Source organism: Vigna angularis, chromosome 11, assembly GCF_016808095.1.
Source record: "Vigna angularis cultivar LongXiaoDou No.4 chromosome 11, ASM1680809v1, whole genome shotgun sequence".
In the NCBI taxonomy this organism is placed as follows: domain Eukaryota; kingdom Viridiplantae; phylum Streptophyta; class Magnoliopsida; order Fabales; family Fabaceae; genus Vigna; species Vigna angularis.
This window is the reverse complement of record NC_068980.1, coordinates 15045548-15057100: the sequence shown is the minus strand read 5'-3', so window position 1 is coordinate 15057100 and position 11553 is coordinate 15045548.

The window sequence follows — 11553 nt, the reverse complement described above, 5'->3', positions numbered from 1 at the left end:
ATCCGCCTCTAGGCCCATAACCCACCTCCCTTCCTGCCCCACATCCTTCATAGAGCACCCCTCTTTGACCAGATGATCGCCAACATCTACCAGCCCAACCAAGGAATCTGTGCCCACGTCGACCTCCTCCGCTTCGACGACAGCATCGTCATCCTCTCCCTCGAGTCAGACTGCGTCATGCACTTCACCAACGCCTCCCTCTCCGTCCCCGTTCACCTCACCCCTGGCTCATTCATTCTCATGTCCAGAGAAGCACTCTACCATTGGTAAGACGAAATTTTGTTTTTAAAAGATAATAAAACTTTATTTTTAACTTATTCTTTTAAATAATATGGTTTTTTTATAAATATATTTAATATATATTTAATTATTATAATTATATATTTAATAATTATTGTAACATCCCAAAAATACAGTCTAAAACTATATAATAGAATAATCACATTTAATAATATAAAGATCAGTCTTACACTATACACGAACGTATGGTCATGGCCGAACGACCTTACAAAGCAGAATGAGAAAGTAAAATTGTACAAAGGTACACTTCTGACCGAACGGTTTTACAAAAGAAGATTACCGAACGGTCATACAAAAATCAAAAGAGAAAGGTGATCGAACGACCACCTCACTATAAAACTAACTACTGACCGAACGTCCTACTGTTCGGTCTTAACCTCAACCTCGACTAGGTTCTCTTCCTCCAGCGTCTCTTCCAGCAGTACGTCTCCTTCTGCTCACATCCACATGGATGATCATTGCAATGACAAAGACGAACGTACATAACATAACAAGACAGGAAATACAAGGTAAGCTTATGTAATTTAATTCATGCATAAACATACATTTTAAACAATCCAAAACACAAGATAAATTTCAACATACGTATCATACAAAACCTATTACTAGACTGACTGTCCGGACTGTATGAAATCTGTGTAGCTACAGGCGTTCGTGCACCTGGGTGATGTAGTAACTGGGATGCTCTCAACAGCTGCCACCCGAGGTTAGTCCTATCTGTCCAAAGTACCCCTAAGGACTAGGACCTCCTGTAGTTCCCACACATGACCTACCCTCCTCTACTAAAGGACGAGTACTCACAGAACATCAGGATGAACCGCCAGCTTAGCATGCCCACAGTCATACTTTACCAATTCAACAATCAACCATGAGTCGTTCCTCCCCGGAACGCTCGTCCATAATCCAACCAATTCTATCCATATCACATTTTCTTCATCTTTCATTAATAAGTATCTCATTTAACCACCTCGTACAAAGATTCATAAGGATTCCAAATAACGAACGTTCAACTCGAACTCAGAACGAGACCGAACACGTAGAGCGAGACCGAGAGATCTCAAATTTCAGAATAGATTAAGGCCAAGGGGTTGATATCGGGTTGAGAAAGATAACAAATAAAATCATATATCACAAGAAATGAATGGAACGAACGTTAATTACAACAATGAGCCAATTAGATGAACTGACTATTGAGAGCTCCAACTGAACACCAAAAAGACTATGCCAAGTACGAAGACTCCAGGATGGAACCAATGAATACGGATACTTCAAGACATTCAAAACTAATACTTAGAATGATTCACATGAAGAAACCGAACGCTTATGAATGCGTAGTTTATTTGAGTTTAGTATCAAGAAATCCAAATGCCAGTCAAAGACTGAACACTATAGTGAGCGAACCCTAGAGGGCTTGAACGAATGCTCGTATTAGGAAGATTAGCTTAAGGAGATAGAACGAGTGCCTGGTGTAAGACCAAACACTTATTTAGGACGAACACTTGGTATGATACAAAATGCTACTAAACTTATAGAGAAGAGGCTTGATAACTATACCTAGATACTATTGGAATAGTGTTTAAGAATAACTACAATATACAATTACATACATATATATATATATATATATATATATATATATATATATAGATACTTAAATTTATAACGGAATACCAAGACACAACTATACTTGGTCAAACGCTCAAGCATGGTATTTCGAAATGCAGACACTCGTCCTCAATTAGGATTCTTCCCAAATGAAAGAATCCACTTCTAACCAAGTTTACTAGAAATACCGAGCGGTCAATAACCGTTCCGTGATGAACGTACCCTTTCATAGGGGAAATTTCCTACCAGAATCATTTATATTCCAACTCATTTCTTAACATATAGTTTCATACTTTATACATTCATGTCATAATCACTTTCATATTTCATACCATCCAAACATAGAGATTTCATATATTTCATGCATCATAATATAACTCAATCATTTTTCATATCCAATCATCAAGTCAACGAACGTTCATACAGCACATAATCATGTAAATTAAATTAATAAGCTTCCCTTACCTCTAAGTGTGAACGAACGTCCTAGAGACAGAAGTAAGGTTTCGCCTGACTACAATTCCTTCTACCCTCAACGTTCAACAACTCTTCAAAAACTAACCAGACAACAGGAGACCAAACAATGGCTCAGACAATAGGAAATCATGCAACCAGAATTTGGTTTGCATGTGCCAAAAACGAACGTCTAAATACAAGGAGAACTTACCAGTTCAAAACCCGAAACCGATCGGTTCAAACTGAAGCTCTTGACGTCGGAAGTACTTCTACGGTGCCTGAATGATGATCGAAGAAGAGAAAAGGTGAGAATTTGTAGAGAGAAGGGAGAGCTTTTAGTGAGAAGCAGGGGAAAATGAGAATTTCAGAGTTTGGGGAAAAAGGGTGCATGCAGAGAGTGTGACGGGAATTTCTAAAAAATCAGTTTTGCTTCCCACGTCAAAACGAGCGTCCGCTCATCTGCCGACACCTGCCTTCCACTATCTGATTTCCAGATACTCGTTGCTTGACACCTAGCGTCCGTTCAAAGGGGTTTTGGGTGCGTTTTTAATGGTTCTGACAATTATAGCAATAAATATTATAATAACTAGATATGTATATTTAATTATTGTAATAATTAATTATAATTTAAGATATGTATATTTAATAATTATAATTATATAATTAATAATAATAATAATATCCCCCAAAACTCGTACTAATTTTCTTCCACACATAAATCCTTCCGATTTTGGCTTTCCGTCACACGTGTCGACCACCCCTCACCCCAATCTCCCTCCACCTCTCGCTATATATATCGCCCTAACAAACCTTTGCTTCAACTTTCAATTCCTTCACACAAACACAACCTCAGCATATTAAGATTTCTCCTTATCCAATGACTAACGCACAAGGCAGCTCCATGTTGGTGGAGCCAAACACACACAAGGCCTTACACAGACCCAAATTTGGAGCCTTGTTGCACTCTGAACCCAACAACATCGATGCTGATAACTTCAAATATAACCACCGCAACAACGCCAGCCACATGAACTACACTGATAGCAGCAATGATGTCTCCCCTACTCCATGTCCCCATTGAACTACCAAAATCATACTTCATCTCCTCTCAACAAGTCTCCATGGGTTTTACCCGCCTCACCCGCTATAAACCCCTTCCACCACCATCAAGACCACCTCCCTAGCAACAGCCTCACCGGATCCCTCATTCGTGAAGAGGGTCACATATATTCCTTGGTCGTTTCCAAAGACTTGTTATACACCAGCTCCGACAACAAGAATATAAGAGTCTGGAAGCATCTCAAGGACTACACCAACTTCAAATCAAGCAGTGGATTGGTTAAAACCATAATAATCGCCGAAAAAATCTTCACCGACCACCAAGACGGTAAGATCAGAGTGTGGAAGGTTTCCTCCAAGAATCCAAGCAAGCTTAAACGCATCGGGAGCTTGCCAACGTTCAAAGATTACATGAAGTGTTCCATGAACCCCAAGAATTACGTGGAAGTTCGCCGGAACCGGAACACGGTGATGGTGGGAGAGATGAAGGTGGTTGTTGGCATGAATTAGAGGGTTGGAGATGGGTTTGTGAGTGCAGAGGAGTACAGAAAAAGTGAGGAAGAAGAGAGAGAGACAAAAAGCTGGAATATTGCAGGAAATCCAGAGGAGAGAGAAGAAAAAGTGCAGATTCGTCACCTGGAGTTAACTCTGTTTATGTGAATTTAACGGAAGGGACCTAATTGATACAATTTATACTACTTTGGGATGAAATAGAAGCATTTTTAAAACCGGGTACTAAACGGAAATTCAGCTCTTAACTTAGGGACGAAATAACCTATTAAGCCTTGTTTTTTTTATGTGCTCAAAGGATTGTTTGCGGTCATTTTAGGTTGTTCCCTTTGTAGGGTGATTCTTTATAGATAAAATGGATGATGGAAACTAATGAAGAATGAATGTATTTAAGCAATTTCATGTCATGTAAATCAAATAAGTGTTTCAATCACTTTTATACCGGTTATCTCTATAACAGGTACAAAAAGTCTTTTTATACTTGTTTTGACAATAAGCGGCATAAAAAGTGACATTTTGTTTTCAATATTATATTGCCTCTACAAGCACCCTAGTTGAGCATATCAAATCACCCTCCACATCTTCAACATTAAAAATTTCTCCAGTGCAAATTAAAAAATATAAGTAAAGAGATGATATAAATATAAGATGTTATTATATATTAAGAAAAAAAAAAGAAACACGAACTGAGTAAATAAGTATGTTATTATATAAAGTTCAATACAAAATACAAACAAGGAGATAAGAATACCAACATCATAATGATTCCAATTCTTGTGTCTTTTCTACAACAACATCATAAATACTCTTGTTGGGTCCTTACATTTACAATCCCGAACACATTCTTTAGTTATTAAAATAGAGGCAAGTCATAGTCAGCAATGCAATGGGCTATTACTAACAATTTTAAACAAACTAAGTTATAGACGATGTTACCATTAACAAAGTTTAAACAACTTTATGTGAATATGTTTATCTTTGGCCAAACTATACGATTCTAAAGGATTAAGGAATATGAGCATTAACAACTAGAGGAAAAGAGAAAGTGGAAGTTGAAGGTGATGGAGGAAAAGATTTATGACTGAACCAACGTAGTTCTAACGTGTTTCCTCCTTTGTTAGTGGTGAATCCAACATGCATTGGCTTAAAAGACAAGTGCCCAAAAGCTTTGTTAAAATGGTACGTAAAAAACTTCACAAGACTTTTAAAACCTTGTCACATACCTAATGAATATCTCCCATTAAGTGTGACAAGAACAACAACACCTTAGTCATATTATCTGTAAGATAAAAAAAACTAAAGGTGTTGAACGAAACCATCAAGGAGAACTACAAACATTAAGAAAAAAAGTACAAATTAATGGATTTTGTTTTTTCAAACTTGAATCCTTACACAAATCAAATGTCCCATCTTTGTAATGCACGAGTTAGGAAATGAAATTTTTGATAGCACCAGCAACACGTCACTAGTGCAATGAAAGGATATTGCCTCGGTTGTTTTGGCTTTATGACATTGGTTTCAGAACCGAGGTATATGCAGGCGAGGTAAAAAGTTCAGACTTTTTGCCTCGGTTAAAAAACCCGAAGCTGTAAAGCAAAAAAAAATGGGTCTATTGCCTTGGTTGGATCTAGAACCGAGGCAATAGGCCCTTTTCTGCCTCAATTTTTACCAGAACTCCTATCTAAAGTATTTTTTTTTAAAAAAAAATGATCATTTTTGTAACCATTTCAGATCTCATAAACTATATTACATAATCCCAGAAACACAAAAACAATCACATAAACAAACCTGCACACAAAACACTATCCAAAAAATGTTGTTTTCTATTTATCGGGAAACTAGAAAACGTGAAACATTGTCCAATAAACAACCAAACGAAAACATGAAAACCCTAAAACAGATCTAACCTTAAAGGTGAGTTTGGGGTTGAAACGAAACGAAATGAACATCCTAAAGCGTTTATTCAAAGAGCACTTGTGCACAAAATCTATCGATCAAAATGAAATAAAATCATTCATAAGCACTTAATCAACAAAAAATGAAAGAAAAATTGGAAGAAATGTTGAAGATGGTGGTCACGAAATCGAAGACGAGAGAGAGAGCAGCGGCGCAAAAGATGCCTTTTGTCTAAAAATGTCTTTGTTTGCGAAATTTAAACATAAATGCATGTCCATTACCTTGATTATACTTTAACCAAGGCAATAAGCCTCTATCGCCTCGGTTCTATAAAGAATTGTTGCCTAAAGTCTATAAAACAACTTTAGTTATTTTATGCCTCGATTTTCTAAACAACTAAGGTTGTAGACCCCATTAGGCCTTAGTTCTTTTTGAACTGAGGCATATACGTTTCGATAATTTTCAAAAATGTCACTACGTCATTTTATACTTCAATTGCAACAAAACCAATGTCAAATGGACGAGTTAAAATCCTTATTTTTTACTAGTGCATGTATCTTTCACATCATGGGAATCATGTAGTCTCCTATGATAACAAACAACAATAAATTATAACATAATTCAAAGGTTTAATGAGAACATATGATAAGAAGAATTAGTGCATGTGCGCGCGCACACACACACACACACACACACACACACACACACACACACACACACACACACACACACACACATATATATATATATATATATATATATATATATATATATATATATATATATATATATATATATATATACACACACACACATATAAGTAGTGTTTAACTTTACTTGAATATTGAAACGAACAAGCATTATTTGATGTGTTATTGAAGTGAAGAGGACTTGTCCACCTATATTTGTAGCAATGTCTAATTTGGTCAGATCATACGCAAAGGGATGATAATTCACCTTTCACATAGTCAGGTAGCAAACAGTTCACTGTTTATGATGCCTCAGACTCTAAAAGTGCTTATATATGAAAATCAAATGTTTCTGATGGTGAATTGGTACTATTATGTTATGGTGGCCAAGTGAGGTGTATTGTTGTTTAACGGATTGCAATTAGGCATGTCATGACATTACCATCTTTGCTCCAGCCACGAGCATTAGGCACTACAATGAAAGTTAAGCTAAAGAACAAGAAAAATCCAAATGGAACTAGAGACACCCACAAACCTCTATATTTACCCATCCCTTCACTAAATTCCCATTTGCATGCAATACCCTCATCTGCTTGCATTATCTTCTTTTTCGAGCCTACAATTTAAAGATTTCCTCACTCAAAATAATTTTTTCTTTTGCAAAAGCTCACTCCTCATGATACATAAAAGACAAGTACAAGAATTTAATGGAACATTTAAAAGACAACAAAGTACTCACAATCTCTAACAGAGTATCATCTTGATCATCCTTGGCATCACATGCCTTCTTCTCTAACCACCACCATCCCTTGTTCCTTATTTCACAAAGGCACGCACAACACACAAAAAAACAAACTCTTCATTCCCTTATTCACCTTCATTAATTCCCTCCTCCACCATTAGCACATTCAGGGCCACAATTTCTTCCATGAATACACTCAATTCCATTTATTTTCCTCTATTCATCATTTGAAACACAACTCCATCTATCCTTCTTTTCCATTTCGGTGTAGAGAGTAAGAACAAAAAGGTTCTCCATCAATCCTACAAAGAATAGGAAGTCGATGGCACCTTCGATTACAAACAGTGGTATGACTTTCGACGTTGATGGTGACAAGTGGTTCACGGTGGTTGTTGCACCCTAGTTGCACATTCATTATTCTTTAAAGAATAGAGGGAGAAGAGAGTTGACACCCTTATTGACATCATGGTGTAGCGACGTAACACCTGAGGCGAGCGACAATGGTGTGAACGAGGGTGGTGCTACGAGAAAAAAAAACCTAAGTGATCTTGTGCTAGAGTATCTCCAATCTTCGTTTGTGTGTTGTGGCAAAACCCCATCCATGGGCACTGCTAACTTTATATAGTTCCCAAACACAACAAAAGAGATGATATAACATTTTTGGAGGGATCACGACCCATTGGCACAATGACAATTTTGAAGAGCAATGACTTAGCGATTTGGAAAGGGTCACAACACATGAGCGTGACGAGGGTTTTCACGAGTGGTGGCTTGGCGATTTGGAAGGGGACACGACGTTGCAGACGTCGAGGGTTTTGAATTCTACCATTGACACAAAGGAGCTCATCGAGGAGGTAGCGTAGCCAGGAGATGGAGCAATGATAAAAGCAAAAGTGAAGAAGCCCACACAGAGGACGAGAAGAAATAAGAAGCGTGCACAGAGAAAGCAAAGCATGAAAGGAGGGTTGGGGCAGAATATCAAATATTCTATACTGGCTATAATGAATATGCAGTATAGAAAAGTTCTCCAATATTACATTTTTGTCACCGTACTACTTTTATACAGGTTCTAACTCTAACTAGTATAGAAAAATGAGTTTTTATACCTGTTGTGAATTAAACTGGTATAAAATATTTGTAATTTATTATGGTTTTGTCATCACACCACTTTTTATACATGTTCTCAATGGAATAGGTATAGAAAAGTTTGCTATATTTATAATATTGTCATCACGTCACTTTTTATACCTGGTGGATTTTAACTAGTATAAAAAATCGCTATAAAAAGTGTATTTTTCATTAAAGTTATGACCCTCTTGACATTAATTTCACAATAGTTGAGGTGCAACTAGATGTGAAAATACAAGTGAAGAGAACATACTAAGGTTGGGATTCTCACGATAGCCAAATAAGAAGTATGTTTCAGAGTTACACCTCTACACAACACATCTAATTCTAAGTTACGCTTAGACCCAAGTATAGGGTCTGACTCATGATATGCATAAAGTGTGTGTGAAGGGAGATTACAATAACTAGAAAAGTCTCAAGTTAATATATAGCATGTCATCTACCTTAGGTAGTGTTGTCAAAACAGGTAACACGGCCTGATCCACCACGGGTTGGGCACTTGGTGAGCCAACCCATCCCAGCCCGGCCCACCACGAGTTGGTGGGTTAAACGAGTTGGCTCACTGGCTCACTTAATTAAATTTATTTGTCAAATCTAATTTTTTTTTGTAATTCAAATTTAAATAAATTTCACTCTAAAATGATGTTAAACTCCAAAGACAACTCAAAATAAAAAAAAAGTACCAAACAATCCAAATGTAATCCAAAAGCAAGAACAAAAAATGAACAAATAAGTTTCTAAAACTGATCATTTTTGTGTCACTTATCCATTTATAATATTAAAGTCTTTAATAGATAAATTCATAATATTTTCTCTATTGGAAACATATTTTTTTTATCCCCATCTACAACACAATAAAAAAAGTGTTAACTAATAATATTGAAACATAAATTAATAAATAATTAAATTAAATTAGGTAGGTTGGTGAGCCAACCCGACTCTCCACGGGTTCAACCCGGATAAACCGGGTTCTAAGTGAGTCAGGTTGAAAATTGGCATGTACCAAAAAATGACATTTTTTTAAACCCAACCTCGCCTGAACCCGTGATGGGCCAAGTTGGCTCGTGGGTTCTAACCCATTTTGACAGCACTAACCTTAAGTTTTAATATCCAGTCACACAATTATTTCAAATATCAAAATAAAAAAATACACACATGAAATTATTTCAAGTATCAAAACAAAAAAGAAATATACACATGCAATTATTCCAAATATAAAAAGAGACAAGAATATACATACCCAAAATAAAGGAATGAAAAAAACATAACCAAAAATCACATGAATTTGCACACTTAATTAAATGACTTAACTCTCTAGCGTCCCTAGCGGAGTAACCATATGTTACAACCAGGATCGCAACGGGACGACGAACCATTAAAAAAATGAACAAATTTGAAAATCAGAGATTTTGAAGTTACCACTATAGTTTATTATGAAAAACTATGGAAAAACCAAAAAAAATAAGACATGGTCTGGGAAACCAGATTTTGAGTTTAGGAGTCGGTTACACGAAGGGAATGTATTAGAACCCTATTGCGCATGCCCAAAGACAATACCTATAACTAAATGTATAAAGTTGATGTGGTTTTCAAAATGTTTAATTTTCCTTGAAAATAACAATCTTAAAGTAAAAAAAAAAATTAGTTGTTTAGGTTCGACAAGGATTAACCTTGCTCCTACGTATTCTCATTAAAATGAGAAATCAGGGATACGTGGTTCTTTATTAGGAAAATTATTGTTTGGATAATTGTTTGAAAATTATTATGGATTATTTTAAAATTTTGAAGAGTGAACCCGACAAGGACCGGCCTTGCTCCTGTGTATCTTCGTTCATGATGAAAAATCAGGGATCACATAGTTCTGGCTTAAATATTATTTGTTTAAAAATGTTGATATTTTATTTTGTGGATTTTATATTTTTGTATATTTTGGAATTATTATTTTTAGAAAAAAGATATCATATAATATCAATGGTCTCACAAACATTAAAACAAGTGATAGATAAAACTTTTTTTTTAAGATTTTATATTATTTTTTTTTTACATTTTTTACATGATTAAGAAAAAAAAAAGTATTAAGCACTAGGACGCTGCAGGCGATTACACGAGTACCCATACCTTTAAAACATCATTCAATTATTTAATAAAAAAAATATTAAGCATTAGGACGATGCAGACGTCACATAAGTACTTATACCTTTAAAAACATTATTCAATTATTTAAAAAAAGTATTAACTGTTAAGATGATGCAAACGATCACACGAGTACTTATACTTAGAAACACCGAAATATCATTTTTTTTTGTAATTTTATAATTTTTATCATTTTTATATTTGTTTTTTAGAAGAATAAAAATGAGTTTGAAAAGGTGTAATACACAAATATAAAAGTGTATACTAGAACATGGAATAAGAAAACATGTGTGTACCTTAGTGAAAAAGTAAAGAGAATGATGATAGAGGAAGACCTTGCTAAAACCAATTTGTTTATGAAGATATGTGGAAAATGAAAAGGATGATGTTGGGATAGTAATGAAGGATACGGTGATTAGTTTTGAGTGAAAAGGAAGAGATGAAGTATGAAGTTTAATATGTAGAGATGGGGTATGAAATGATGGTGTGTAGGAGAAAAATGGAGTGGAGTTTTGGGAAAGAAAATATGTGTGTTCTTGGTGACGAGTGATGGTGTGAGGGAGGAAATTGTGTGTTTTAGAATGGACTGAAGATGTTTTTCTCTTTAGGAGAAAATATGTAGGTATTTATAGAGTTATGAGTATAGAATGTGAATAAAAAAAATAATATAAAAATGGGTGAAAAATTAGATGAAGAAAGTGTATGGAGAAATAATAAAAAAGTTAATAGAGAAATTAGGTGGAGAAAAATAATGTAAAATATGGGTGGAGAAATTAAATGAAAAAAGTGCATGAAGGAAATAAAAAAAAAAGAGCTGGAGAAATTAAGTGAATAAATTATTTAAAAAAGAGGTGAGTGTAAGAAATAGAAAAAGTTTGTGTGAAAAATAAGTGAAAAAATTAATATAAAAAGTGTAGAAAAAATAATATCAAAAAAGTGAATGGAGAAAATAATAAAAGAAAGTGAGGTGGAGAAAGTAGGTGAGTAAAATACAATTTAAAAAAAGTGAGTGAAAGAAATAGAAAAAGTTAACAG